Here is a 15408-nt window from a genome sequence, read left to right as displayed (position 1 = left end):
CTTCTTATTTTATATTAGTTTATCATCTAACCCCCTTTGGCAGGCTTGCCGCCAAAAGGTTTTCCTATCTAGATATCATTTTTTTAACTCTTGACATGATATATTGTTGATAAAGAATTTTTTTTTCAATTTTTTCCTATGCCTAAAATGTTGGCTGTGCTTGCAAAGCTCGCAAGCTGTAGAACTATTGTTCTTCTATTTTTTTACGCGGGTCAATTGACCAGTTCAGCTAGTTTTTTTTCTGTGTTTGACCCATATAATGAAATTGGGTCCTGTTCATGTTTCCTGCTTGTCTCCGAGAACCTCAAAATTTAGAAGCTTCTTTTGATTGCAGTAATGAGCTTCAAGAGCTTTGCTCTGCTCTGAGTAGATACAGAGTTTTTCCTTGAGAATTTCTTCAGCATCACTTGCACCAGTGACAAACTTTCCTAAACAAGTATAGAGTGTCTATGCAGGTGACATGGGAATGTTCAACCCTACATTTGAAACCTTGGAATCGGTATTTGCCACATTGAAAGTCCTCCCGCAATGTGAACATGTTCTCCTTCCTAAACACCTCCTGATTAGGTTGACCTCCTCTTTTCATTTGAAGCTGATAGCCATGTCAATGTCTGCCACGCGATCCAAGATCTAAGCTTGAACCCTTGTTCGTGGAAATCCATCTAAAATAAATCCTGTTTCTCCAAGCTTATCTCCAAGTTCCCATCGTTTTGATAGCAATTTAAAGATAATGTTGTCTGGAAGAAGTTTCCCTTGGCTTACAGCAGCTGAAAGCTGCTTTGACAGCGATGATTGCACTCTAAGTTCTTCCCTGACCAAATTCACCATGGAAATGTGTGGTACATTCAGCAATTCAACAAGTTTACTAGCGTAAGCGCTCTTATCCATGCCAGGGCTGCCAATGAAAACCCACTGCACTCCCCTGCCGACAAAATGACCATCCGCTTGTGCCGCCAGATCATGAAAAACAACATTGCGCTCATTTTAACAACGCTTGCTTTCAGAGCCACCAAAGGATATGTTAATTCCCACCAATCATAATCATAAGCAACAGATGATGTGTAATTTTGCGAAAAGAACCGATTGTCTTCTGGTAAGTCTCCTTGTCCTGGAAATCCCCATAAACATTATAGCACACTGGATGCCCTTCCTTATCATACCCATGCATGTAAGCCACACCATCGTATTCAGTACCAAAATCCTCTTCCAAAATACTATCAGCACCGAATCGTTTCCTCCAGAGAATTGTGTTCTTGAGCATGAAATCTCTGGCTTGGAGAAACTTCAGAAGGATCACATTAGTTCTTTCTTCACCATGTGTATGGAGAAGGGGCACCCCCCAAAGTCTCAGCAGATGTTTTCGCCAATGGAGCAGAAACAACAACAACTAAATCAGCTACATTTTCAGAAACAACTACTGTTTCTTCATGCTTTGGCACATCGCCCTCAATCGGTACTTCAATCGTTTCAGTGACTGTTACTATAGCCTCTTCCTTTTTACCTCCAGGCGTTGTTGTCAAAGTTCTTTCTATTTTCAACACTGGAGTGCCGAGAGTTCAATCAACAGAAACTTTCCTCTAAGAAATGCAGTCAAGAGGCAAATTTTATGAAGCAAAATTGCCAGAATCAACTCAGACTTTACTCGAGGATTTGCAGACGAGATGCAAATTTGAAGAAGCAAAATGAGAGGAGAAAATTGTGAAAACAGTTTTAATTGGTATCAGTTTTCTTTTTCCTTTATTTAGATGTTGCAGTGTCTGTTGTAACTTTTTCTTGTCTTTTCATGCAAGATTCTTTCTTCTTTTTTTAGTTCTTGACAGAGGCATCTTTTGCTTTTATTATTGCCTCTTGTCAACCTATTTTTGGCATGTAATTATTCATTGTTTTTAAATCTCTTTTACTCATTACAAGCTTTATTCAAACTTTTTTTTAGAAAAGTTTTTAAACTCTTTTTAGTATATTCTTATCTGCCAAATCTGACCTCTATCATTAATTACTAAGTTTTTTTTTAGTTATATCTTTCTTAATGTTTTATTTCAAAAAAAATTCTTTTTGAATCACTTTCCATCGTGAAGGCATAGTATGAGAAAAATGGGGAGATCTTTTCTTGCCCCATGACTTTATGTTCTTATTACTTTGAGGTTATATTTTTGAACCAAGGTAAATATTGTGACTTTTTATAAATTGTGACTTTCCAAAATATTAAGTATGGAAAGGTGATTATTTTCTTTAACCAATCTATTTTCGTATATTTATTTGAGTATATATGCGGGCCCACATATATGCCCAGATAAATATATAAATTCTTATGATTATGATGATTCAAAAATTGGTATATTCTTTCAGAAAATAATTTTCATACCCATGTTTACCCTTAATGGAGTTTTATACCTAATATCTATATTTAGTTGATCTTCCTTAAATCATTTTACTTAATTGGATTATGAGTAATCTTATACATTTGCCTTCATTTTGATATTTTGGTGTGCCCATAGTTGCACTTTTATGCTTTTATAGCATCGTTCTATGCCCATGTTGGCACTTTATGGTTTTATACCATTGATATACATGATTTATATGATATTTGTTTTGAGTTGCATAGGGAGCTTAATATTTTTTCAAGGTTAACTATGTAGGTGCCCTCAGTATAACTGATACATAGTTTCCTTATCTGGCCCATGGAGTATCCCTCCATCCTATATTGGTGTGCACTCATTTTATATGGAGTTTCCCTCCATTTGATCCTATTTGTTCCATTTTGATAGGATAATATTTTTATGGAGTTTCCCTCCATATTGTTCCATGTTTGTTCCTAAATGAAGAGGATGTTATTATTGGAGTTTTCCCCTCCAAATTCAGATGATTTGATCCAATTTGAAGGCAATATGTTGTTATATCCTCATAATCCATTCTTTTGATTATCTTAAAAAATCATGATAATTCTACTTTGATCAGCATATCTCTCCTTTATGTTATTAATGTGATAATGATCTGCATACATTATTGCTTAGATCGTGAGTCATGCATGTTATGGAGGGACGCCCCCATTAGCTTACAGTGGGATGATTCATTAGTGGACTGTCTATATCCACATGATTGATGCAATGTTGATGCACATATCATTAGTTGGCCTTGTTTGTGGTCATTTGTGCATTAGTATAATATACTTTTCATGAGAGCATTGATCAAGCTTTTTACTCAATTTGTCCTTGTTGACAATTTTTTTGAGCATATACTTTATCTTGATATCAGGTTATCTCCATTATTTTGTGGTAACATGTTTTACTCATTGTTTCTCTATGAGATTTTTATTATCCTTATTCAAAAGGATTTCGAATTTGCATATATGATGGCATTCTACTTGTGGATATTTCTCTTGTTGTTCTTTTTTTCAGGTGATCCATCAAGGAACCTTCAGAATTTTTCACATATGAAGATGTGTCTATGCTTCCACTTGATCACATTGAAAGGACTCATGTACTTCTCTTGGATCTACAAATGTTCCATATGGCTTGAAGACAATCAAATTACTTCATCTTGAAGATTAAGTTGCAGATTTTTGTAAATTATGGGTTTAATACCCTTTGATGTAATTACCCCAAGTAAAGATTAAAGGGGGGTGTTAGAAGTTGTAATCTTTCCTTGGTGTATTTATAAACCAAGGTTAGACCTCCTTTATTTATTATTATAATATATTAGGATATAAGCCAAGGTATCCTAATATATATTTTTTTGTCCTTTTTCCACTACATCTTATTTTGTCATCTAGTGGAATATGTGAGGATAAATATGTATTGTGATTTCTAATTTTAGATTATTCCTCCTTAAGAGGAATCTCACACTTGGCTTCACACACATATGAATGGTGGCATTCATAGACATGGGAGTTACATTCTAACTCCTCTCTCTCATCTCTATTTAAGAGATGACCCTCCTATCTCATTCAACAATGAGGTTTCTTCCTCTTATCAAATATTGTATGAGCATTGCTCTCTTGCTCTCTCTCTCTTTCTTCTTAGGCTTTTCATGCCTCATTCATAATGTCACAAGGGGTTTTCTTTGCTTTCCCCTTTCCAAATATCTTGTCTCATGGTGTTGGAGCTTGAAGCTTTCTCTCTCCTATTTTATGGTAATATATTTTCATGTATTTACTTAGATTCTTTCCTGGTATTGCTTATTTACAGATTTCTGTTTCCATTTCTAACAGGAACCAATCAAAGGAGGAATGTACCTATATGTGAGTTATGTAATAAATTTGGATACAAAACAAGATTATGTAGAATTGACAAAAGGAACTTTAACGTGAATTGCAATTATAGAAGGAAACATAATAGGAATGACAGAAGGAACGATAACAATCAGAAGGAATAAATCAAGGAACATGTTGATGAATTCAATGAAGCATTTGTGAAAGCTAAGGATCCAAAAAGTTCTTATATAGTTTTGGAGGAAAAATATTTTGATGTACCTGATGAGAGATTGAAGTTATAAATTTTTTATGACTCATCCTATTTGAATTAAGCATTTGTAGTAAAGGTAGAGCATCAGTTAATCAGAACTAATGTTAAAGAGTGAGTTAGAAGTTGTACAGTTAATAAAAGGTAGAAGACATAGAGAGGAAGCTATGGTCGAGTGTGCAAGCTTAAATATGATCATAGGAAGATGTAAGATAGAAAATAAGCTTACTAGTGATCAGTGATAGTTTTTGAATTTGTGGTAGATGCACATTTAATGCAGAGTCCAATTTGAAGTGATTTAAAGATTGTGACAAGATTGTGAGTACCATTTGGTCATGCAAAGAGTTTAAAGTGATTTAAGAGTGATTTGAAAATGATTTTAATTGTGAATAAAAGTGTTTGAAGTGCAAAGTTGCAGAAGCTCTAAACATAATATTTCAAGGTATTTTATGAAGCTTGGATTAAAATTCTAATATATACAATTAAGAATATGGCAAGTCCGACAATATATGATGTAAGTGATAGGTTGAGGTATAAGTTGAAGAAACACCCATTCATTTCTTTAGTAGATGATCTATTAGGAGCATTTTCACAAATCTCGTTGAAAGTGCTTCATATAGAAGATGTTCAGAGTTATTTTCATTACAAGTTTGAAAGGCATTGAACCTCTACTAAGGAATAAAAAGAAGAGATATTCTTCTTCTAGGAAGAAACTATGAGGAAGTAAGGAAAGAAATGGAGGAAGAAATTGTGAAACACATGACTTCAGTACCTCCAATCATGAAGGAGAGTGTGTAGCCACAACCAAATAGTCCAGTCTATTTGGAATCCAACACTCCCACTTATGGAGAAGAAGCTGAAGAGACACAAAAAGCAACATCCTCACATAGTTATGAGTATTCAATCCATGCAAGTGGATAGTACACACATAACAATTGATGCAAAAGAAAATCCCTTTGTAGGTTATGGAACATCAATTGTTGGCAAATACTAGCTCTAGTAAAGAAGACAAAGAAGAATAATGGAAGAGGAATACAAAGAGAAATAAACTAGAAGAACAAGAAAGAAAGAAAATTGCAAAGAAGAAAAGATTGGAAGAAGAAGAAAGGAAGAAAAAAGTTGAAGAAGAGAAGAGGAAAGAAGAGGAGAAGAGAAGAGAAAAGAAGAGGAAAAGAAGAAATAAGAAGAAGAAGAAGAAGAAGAAGAGAAGAAAGAAGAAGAAAAGAAAAAGAAAGAAGAAGAACAAGAATCAAAGAAAGAAGAAGAGGAGAAACAAAAAAAGTTGAGAAAGAAAGACTAGAAGAAGAGAGGAAGAAGGTTGAGGAAGAGAAGAAGAGTACAGAACTAAAAGTAGTTACACTCATTCCCACAACAACTCCAGTAGCAACAATAGTAGCAATATTATTTGATGATGATGATGACCAAAAAGGATTGATGAGTTCTTTAAGAAAATTGCTCCAAAAGAATAAATTAGTTAAGTCTTTGGAGAAGATGTTATTAGAAGTCTTGGAGAGAGTACAAAAGATGCACAAGATCACCTGCATGTGGAAACCTATCAAAGAGAAGCCAAGGAGAGGAAGAGCATGGAGCAAGGAAAAAAATCCTAAACAAACATGAGAGACAACCAGATATGCAAACACAATAAATTATGTATTTACAATATGCCTTGAAGATGAAAATAAAAAGAGGGAGAGACCGCTTATAAATGCCTTGAGGAATCTTTCAGAACAAGCTAGAAGATGCTAGGAGATAAGTGCGACAACTAAGCATACATCCACATTAGGTGGAAAGTCCTCGAACAATGTGAGAGGATAAGTATGACTTAGGAGAGAACAAACTCTTAGACTACAATAAATTAATAAATGCATTTACCTAAGTAAGCTTAAGTAAATAGAATAAATAATTAATAAATTAATTATTTACTCTAACACCCCCCCTTAAGTGCAACTTAGGGAAATGCCTTAAGCTCACAAAACTAAGAAATGCAGAATGGGTCCCAGCAACAAGGCCATGTTAGGTACCCATGTACAATGCAAAGAAAAATGCAACCTCTAAAAATGGGGAAAGAGAGAAAACTACGTGGGAAAAACCCTCCCCCAAGAAGAGGTAAGAACCTAGTGAAAAACTGAAGAAGCCTCCAACTAGGGAATGTCCCCTAAAAATAGGAACAAGGAGTGATCATGAAGAGAATCACTAAAGCTTGAAGAAGTCACAAAATTTTCCATTTGAAAGAGAACTACTGATCTGAAGAACCTCCATGGAAGAAGAAGGCACGAACTGAGCATGTCTATATGGTAGATGATCCATCTCACCGAAATGCATAGTTAGCCAACCACTGAAATTGCCTTGTATATAGGATCAACCACTGAATACATAGCTCACACTATCGAACCATCAAACCACAGATGCATTAGAACAACAAAATAACTTCCCCTTAATGCAGATGGGGTGAGACAATAGGCAACTAAAAAGGTGGGCCAAAGTCTCCTGTAGATGAACCAAGAATGATGAGAGAGGGAAAGAGGTACAAATACTCATAAAGACACGGTCACAGTGATGCTACATGGGGCTAATGTCATGGAAGGGACACTCACTTGACAAAGGGAGAATGCCTAAAACAACAAACAACTACCCCCCCATGATGCTTTATGAAAATAGTGCATGTACAATTGACTCAAAAACAATGTTCATGATCCTCGGAATGCAAAAGTGGCACTTTATCTCAGTGCGATACATAAAAGTGCTTCAAAATGATAGCTACAATGATCAAAATTAAAAACAAGCTGATACAAAATAAAATACAACCCAAGACAAAAGAAACCATGCCAGGAAAATGATCCTCGAGCCTAAAACACTCAAGATATCCACCATATAGAAAAAATGCTAAAAATATGATAGAAAGAGCATGGGCCAAAAACTCAAAAAAATGACCATATTTCTAAAAAGGTGACAAAACCAGCTTTCAAAAAATACAAAGTTTTCAAAAAATTGACACGGGACATAAAAGATATGCTTGCTGGAGTCAAACACACAACTTCGGACTTCAACTAAAAAAATGGGTAACAAAAATGCATCAAAACCTAAAAATACTTGCACCAATGTCTCTGTCTTGGAACAAACTTTCTAGCACTTCTTTTAGATTGAAAAAATATCTCTGTATGCTCAAGTTATGGCCAAAAAATTGAGTAGGTCAAAAGGACCTAGGAGAGTGCAAGAAGGTTTGATGATGCAATGCTGATGTCAACATTTTGGTATCTTAAAATTAATGGCCTGCCAGCTGTCGATGCAAAAAAGAAGCCATGTGGATGCCACGTGGCACTGGCAACCCTGCCACGTGTCACATGGTGATTGGCCTAAAAATCAGCTATGATTTGTGACTTCAAATCATGGCTTCAAAAATCCTTCAACGAAGTAGCAGCATGGAGGCTCTGATACCATGTTGGAGTTGATGAAGTCCAACTCCGAAGATGCCCAAGATCACCTATATGTGAAAACCTATCAAAGAGAAGCCAAGGAGAGGAAGAGCATGGAGCAAGGAAAAAAAATCTAAACAGACATGGGAGACAACTAGATAAAACACAAGAAAATATGTATTTACAATATGCCTTGATGATGAAAATACAAAGAGGGAGAGACCACTTATAAAGGCTTCAAGGAATCTTCCAGAACAAGCTAGAAGATGCTAGGAGATAAGTGTGACAACTAAGCATACATCCACGTTAGGTGGAAAGTTCTCGAACAATGTGAGAGGATAAGTATGACTTATGAGAGAACAAACTCTTAGACTACAATAAATTAATAAATGCATTTACCTAAGTAAGCTTAAGTAAATGGAATAAATAATTAATAAATTAATTATTTACTTTAACATATTTGATTATGTTCGAATTTACCTATTTGTGAAAGAGAGCTTCTCACCAACACAAGGGAGGTTTGGCACAATATCTTTCAAGACTACTAGAGGAAGGCTATGTTCTGAACACAAATGGCTTGCATTCGATTAGGAATAAAAGATGGAAGGCTTTCTCTCTCACTAACCCTGCTAAGGAAAATCTTAGGAGTTATCCCTATCTATGGCTAAGTAAAACTAGCTGTGGAAGAGCATGAAAAATAAAAATTGAAAGAAGATTTGGGAGTTTGATCACCCTAAAAGGGTGAGAGCATATCCCTACTACTCCAACTTCTCAAACACAACAAGTAGGATGTTTAGTTATGAGACTTTAATTAGGAAAAAAAGAGGCTCTTATTTAGTCTATGTGTTTGTTCATTCCCAAATTGATTCTTTTTGACACTCTTGAAAGGTTTGGCATTCTAATCAACTCAGAGAGTTAAGAGAATAGGCATATTCCCAAGTAGATCAAGGAAATCAAACTTCTTACTTATGCTAGGTTGTGAACTTTGAAATGTCACAATCTAATTGACAAGAGTTTCAAGCCTACTTGATTCAATGCTAATAAAGGCTAGGCACATTTTTTATTGTTTTCATTCCTTTCTTGCAAGTTCAGTGACCTGGGAGCTCCTGTCCAATTCGAAAGAGGCCTACAAAGATCTGCAAGTTAGATATGATAAATTTTGAGTCTGATCAAATGCACTAAAGAAATGAACATATGCACTGTAAAATTACTCAAATGCATTATATAATCTTATAAATATGCTAGAGGATGATGTGTATGCATTGGAAAACTTCTAAATGCACTAGAAAATATTATATATGCATTATTTAATCTTTCAAATATGTTAAAAAATACTTCAAATGCATTACAAAACACTTCAAATGTGTAATAAGACAATGTAAAAGCATTAAAACAGTATCTGGAAGTGCTATGATGTTAGATAAATCTCAGACCTGATATTTGTGTGTTCAAAATTGTCTTTGAAAGGTTTCTGCTCTAGTTGTGATTCTTCCCAAACATTGTTAATCCCGCAATCAATTAGATTTGCACAAGAAGTAAGAGCAACACATAGATCTACAATGAAATTCAAAGATTAGAATGAAAGATTAAAGATCAACGAGGCTTTAGAACTCAACCCCATGGAGGGTGCCAATTTGTACACAGTGGAATCATGTATTCATGAGACCTTGGTGAAGAGCGCAATCAAACTAACAATGAACTAATCTATACCTAAGAAAAAATTGTCGAATAATTACTCTAAAAACATCTCATGTTTCCCTAACTACAACTGCTAAAATTTCTCTCAGACCAGCATTTTAATGATGATTCTAGAATGGGAGTATGTTATTGATGCAAATCTATGAATGTCTATATGAGATCTGTATGAAAATACTAAGATAAGAATGTAAAATGATAAAATAAGTGCATGCATGAGACTAAACAATGTTAAGTAATGCTAATCAGTATAGAATGATGCTAGAATGACACCAAAATGACATTAAATCTCTACAACAATGATGCTAAATGGATGATCAAAATGATAGCTCTAATATGCCTATAGTATGGATGCATAAAACTTGGGTCCTTTCCCTCTTGATTTTCCCTTCTATCTATAGGATTTTAGAAGGGGGTTAGGGTAAGGATCTAGATTTTACCTTTTACTAGGGGTAATGGTGAAAATAAAAATATCTCATAAGACCCCAAAAAGAACAGTCCAATAGACTTGGAATGTGAGGATAAATAGGGATTTTCAATTCTTTAGTCCAAAAAGGTGAATTTTTCTTTTGAGAGGATAAATGTCTTTTTGTTGATTTATTAAATGTTGCATTTATTTTCAACTTTTGTCTTTACCTTTTTCCTTTTTTATTTCATTTTATTTGATTTTATGAATTGACTTTCCTCTTTAAAAGTGACTTTTTTCCTTTTTGAATTTGATAGGTGATTAATTAATTAACAACTCAAATGATTTGATGTTGCAATTGATTTAAAAGTCTATTATTTTCCTCATTTATCTAATTTTGTCTTTAATTTTTGTTTTTTGATTGAAATTTATGTTGTTTTAGGTCTTTTCCAATTTTAGGGTGTTTAAAGACACATCATACCATAATTGTTAGACTTGCCACAACATCTCATCATACAAATCTTCATATTCCTCACCCTCAAGTTCAAACAATCCTTCATTATGCTCCATGTTATCTCTAGTCTGCATACCTTCACTTGTCTGATCCTTAGCTTCAACATCAATGCTACCAATACCACTCCCACTACTTGAGTTAGTGATCTCATTGTTTGAAATGTTTCTCAAACCTCTTATTTGACATTTTTTCCTCAATAGTTCTAATGCCCTTTTGTAATGAAATTATTGACTTCATATCTGGATGTATACAACCTCAGACAATTTTTCAATTCTTGTCTAGTTTAGTTCTTACCTTTGAATTTAGGAACCCCAAAGCACTAAAAACTCTTTCATCCTCCATAGACCCCAATATCATGGTCAAACATAACTCAGTAAGCTTGAAAATTTCTATTTTTGAATCCCACAACACTTCGCTCTGTACTAGATTTATCTAAACTTTGGTTATTGATCCTTCTTCTCTAGGGTTCCACATAAGATCATATTGTTCCTTCATTGTAATAGCAAAACAATGTGACTTCTTTTTGAAACGAGATTCATCTAAAACTCCATTTACAATTACCCCATTGATTTCTTTGGTTTTACAAAATTGATCTATCAAAATCAATAACTTATCTCTAAAATCTTTAGGATTTTGTAAACTCCAATTTGCGAGGAAAGATTATAAGAAATTTCATTCACAAAAACTATTACAAGCACAATAATTTGTTCAAACACTTCCTTTGTAATTGTTAATTTTGGATATGTGGGTTCCTTCCCTTTTCTTATGAACATGGGCCTTCCATAGTAGTGCATGTTAAAGTTAATGAAAGATCAACCCCACAACTCCCAAGAATCACCTGCATACAAACACCTATCACAAAAAGAGAGAAGGAAAAGCTACAGAGTTTGGAACTCCTAGATCCATAGATGAGGCATTCTTGAACACAAAAAGAGAGATTTCTATTATTAAAAGTGAATTGAATTAATTACAAAAAGATCAATCCTTATAAAAGGAGATCAAAATCCTAAAGGTAAAATCTAGGATGCATGATAACAATTAATAAAAGAATAAATTATTATATGCCCAAATTTTAGCTTAAGTAAACTAGAGACAATAATCAACTTAATAATTAAATCAAAATGATTTAATTGATAAGACAATATCATATTACTCTAGCATGCCTCCACCCCCTGACCTTTAAGGTAAACTTAAGAGTAGCTAAAGACCTAGAAACTACTGCTGAAAGTAAATCTGGGTCCCAACAACCAAAGCCTGATGAGATACCCAAGCACAACCAAATCTCTGAAAAGAGGAGAAATAGAGAAAACCACATGGGAAAAACCCTACTCCAAAAAGAGATGGAAAGAATGCTAAAAGAACTAGTGAAGGACTAAAGAAGCCTTCAAAATAGGGAATGTCCCAGAAGATAGGAACAAAAGATGATCATGAAGAACACCACTAAAACATGAAGCTACAAACATTGCCAAATTGATGATATGAAGAACCTCTGTAGTATAGAACATGACTAGGTAGAGAGGATAAGTTTGAAGAGATGATCAATCAAAGATGGAAAGTATCTTCATGGTCTCCAAAATAAGGAATGAAAGAATATGTATATGGTAAATGATCCATCTCACTGAAATACATAAGTATCTAGCCACTACAATTGCCTAGTACATAGCATCAAATATTGAATACATAGCTCACTTTGTCAAACCAAGAAACCAATAGAACTAACATAACCCCCCTATAATGTTGAGAGGTAAGACATAAACACTGAAACTGAATACAATAATTCCTATTAAAAAAAAAACCAGGAACATTGAGAGTGGAAAAGAAGTACAAACACTTACAATGTCACGTGTCATTGACACATCATGAGGCTAATGTCATGGAATGAACACTCACTTGACAAAGGAAGATGGTAAACATGGCCAACATGAAACCCCCCAAGGTACTTTATAATATAGTGTGATTGAGTATAATAAGACACAAAGATTGCAAGATCCCAAAATGCAATAAAGTGGCAATTTATCTCAATGTGTTTGCAAAAATACTATAAACGGATGTTAACAAAGATCAAAAGAGACATAAGCTTGATACAAGAGATAGTACAATGCATGCAAAATCATTTGAAAAAAAAAATAAATCTCCTGACTTGAAACACCCAAGATATCCACTAGAATGTAAAAAAGTAAAAAACTAAATGAGATGTGCTTGAAGCTAAATCTAGAAAATAGATATTTTCAATGTCTCCAAGAGTGCAAAATAGAACCTATGACTTTAACTACATAAAATAGAAACTATGCATAATCAAAATTTCAAATAAACTGCAGCGTCACAATGAGCTCAAAATCAGCTTTCCAACGATATCAAATTTGCGAAAAGTAGAGTCCAGATGAGAAAATTGTAGCCAAAAAATGATAGGCACGTGAAAAAAGACCTATAATGGAAAAATAAAAAAATCACTGCCTCAAGAAACATGCCCACTAGTTAAATTATCTTGAGAAGCATGTAAGGCCTTACAAGAAACTATCTTGGGAAGTGTACAAGTTCTGTACCAAAAATTTGACTTTTGAAAAAAAACTCAATTTTTGTGTCGAAAATCGCAAAATTGTTGCCTTTGAAAACATGCCCAATTTGGGAGCAATATTTTTTTTGCCTCAAATTCCAACTATGTCCAAATTGGACAAATTCTATATGAAAATAGGAATTTTGGGGTGCTCTAAGCTCAACAACGAGGTCCGTTTGGGCTCAAAGTGCACTAAGAAAAGTGAACCCCCTAGATCCAATACAAAATAACTCTTAAAAATGAAACCATCTATAAGAGAATGCATAGATCTAAAAGCCAAGCCAAACCTCTCATAAATAGAATAGGGTTATGAAAATCTGGAGCTCTGATACTATGTTGAAGTTGATGAAAAATCAACTTCAACAACTCTTGCAAATCACCTGCATGCAAACATCTGTCACAAAAAGAGAGAAGGAAAATCTATGGAGAGTGGAATTCCCAGATCCATAGATGAGATATTCTTGATGAGAAAAAAGAGAGATTTCTCTTATCAAAAGTGAGTTGAATTAATTACAAAGAGATCAATCCTTATAAAAGGATATCAAAACCCTAATAGGTAAAACCTAAGTTGCATGATAATAATTAATAAAATAATTACTTATTATATGCCCAAAGTTTAGCTTAAGTAAACTAAAGATAATAAGTGACTTAATAATTAAATTAAAATGATTTAATTAATAAGGCAATATCTTATTACTCTAACAGTGCATTGGTATCTCAACACCCCATATATTAGCACATAAGTCCCCCTTTGCTCAATCTTTACAAAGTTATTAGGATTATCCAAATCTGTGATTCTTATCCACCCTTAAAGTTTTTCATCCATAGAAAATGAATCTAGGTTTCTATAGAGATTATCAAGGGTCGTGCATGTCATTTTATGCAACATATTATATTTTGCAATATAAAGAAATCTTTGTTGGATCTTATTCATTATATTTCTCATTTCCTCTAGCATGGGGAGAATGGTTGTTAATGTTAAGTCTCTACATTACTTAACCTTTAAAGTAGCTCACCATATTTCCATTGACCACCTTGATCATCGTGAGTTGACTCCATTGTACCAAGCAATGATGGATATTCAAAAAAAATTTGATGAGTTGGTCCATCCAAAGAGATCCACCTAGTATCATTATCCTTAAGAAGCTTTCTCCCATTAGTTAGTCTCTCAACAAACTGATGAAATTTCATGAATCATTTAGGAATTTGATAAATGTGCACATGTGTGTGTGTGTGTGTGTGTGTGTGTACATATACATATAAGCTTTCTCCCATTAGTTAGTCTCTCAACAAACTGATGAAATTTCATGAATCATTTAGGACTTTGATAAATGTGCACGTGTGTGTGTGTGTGTGTGTGTGTGTGTGTGTGTGTGTGTGTGTGTGTGTGTGTGTGTGTGTACATATACATATAAGCTTTCTCCCATTAGTTAGTCTCTCAACAAACTGATGAAATTTCATGAATCATTTAGGACTTTGATAAATGTGCACATGTGTGTGTGTGTGTGTGTGTGTGTGTGTACATATACATATACATATACATATATATATATATATAACTTCAACTTTGTATGTTTTTGAAGAGTTGCTGACAATTCCAAAAGCTAGATTCATTATTTGGGTCATGCAATGAATTCCAACAATGTAGCTTGGTGCAAGAAAATCTTTTAACACTGTGACAAGACCATTCTTGTGGTCTTGCGTTATTGAAGCTCCAAATGCTCCAACACACACCAACTTTTGGGCAATCATCATTTCAATATACCTCCATATTCAATTAGATAACTCTTTACTAGTTCAAATATATTTTCCCTTGTTGAATTATCCTTCATTTTAACAACAATTAGTAGATTGGGTTGGTGGACAAAATTGTATATAGCATAGAAATGCATGCATACATACCCAAGAAGTATTGTTTATTGTTCTCACTTCATCTAAAGATAATGCAATGAAAATTGACTCTATAATTTTTTCTTTGATATTTTCCTTTTCAACCTTAGCAAGACAACTTGCTCATTCCCATCCATTGTTTACTGACTAGTAACTCCTCAAATAATAAAAAAGTTTGAGAAAGTGTAATAAATCACTCAACGATGGGTAATCTGTTATGGCACACCCTTTTCTCAAAATAAAGAAGACAACACTTCACTAAAGAACTTTACCCATTTCTTCAACTTCCATTGTTTTTCCAAGAAGAGGTTCAATTGAGTTTTTTGCTTCTTCATCTGTATTTTCCCCTAAAATTCTAAGATTTTTGCATTCTTAGCATGTTGACATTCCTTCTTGATTTCTCATCTTGTCACTAATTTTTCCACTCCATCTATGATTTTCTTCTCATAAATTTTACCTATTTGTTTTTCTATGGTGTC

General features: G+C 34.0%; 1 pseudogene; it reads right to left on the bottom strand.

The window, feature by feature from the left end:
* Positions 1-275: 275 nt before the first annotated feature.
* Positions 276-14098, bottom strand: LOC149537251 (adenylate kinase 1, chloroplastic-like; annotated as a pseudogene).
* Positions 14099-15408: the final 1310 nt, after the last annotated feature.

Source organism: Cupressus sempervirens, chromosome 10 (genome assembly GCF_028749045.1).
Source record: "Cupressus sempervirens isolate cs-2001-9-10 chromosome 10, ASM2874904v1, whole genome shotgun sequence".
Taxonomy (NCBI): Eukaryota; Viridiplantae; Streptophyta; class Pinopsida; order Cupressales; family Cupressaceae; genus Cupressus; species Cupressus sempervirens.
This window is presented reverse-complemented; position numbering and strand designations above follow the sequence as displayed.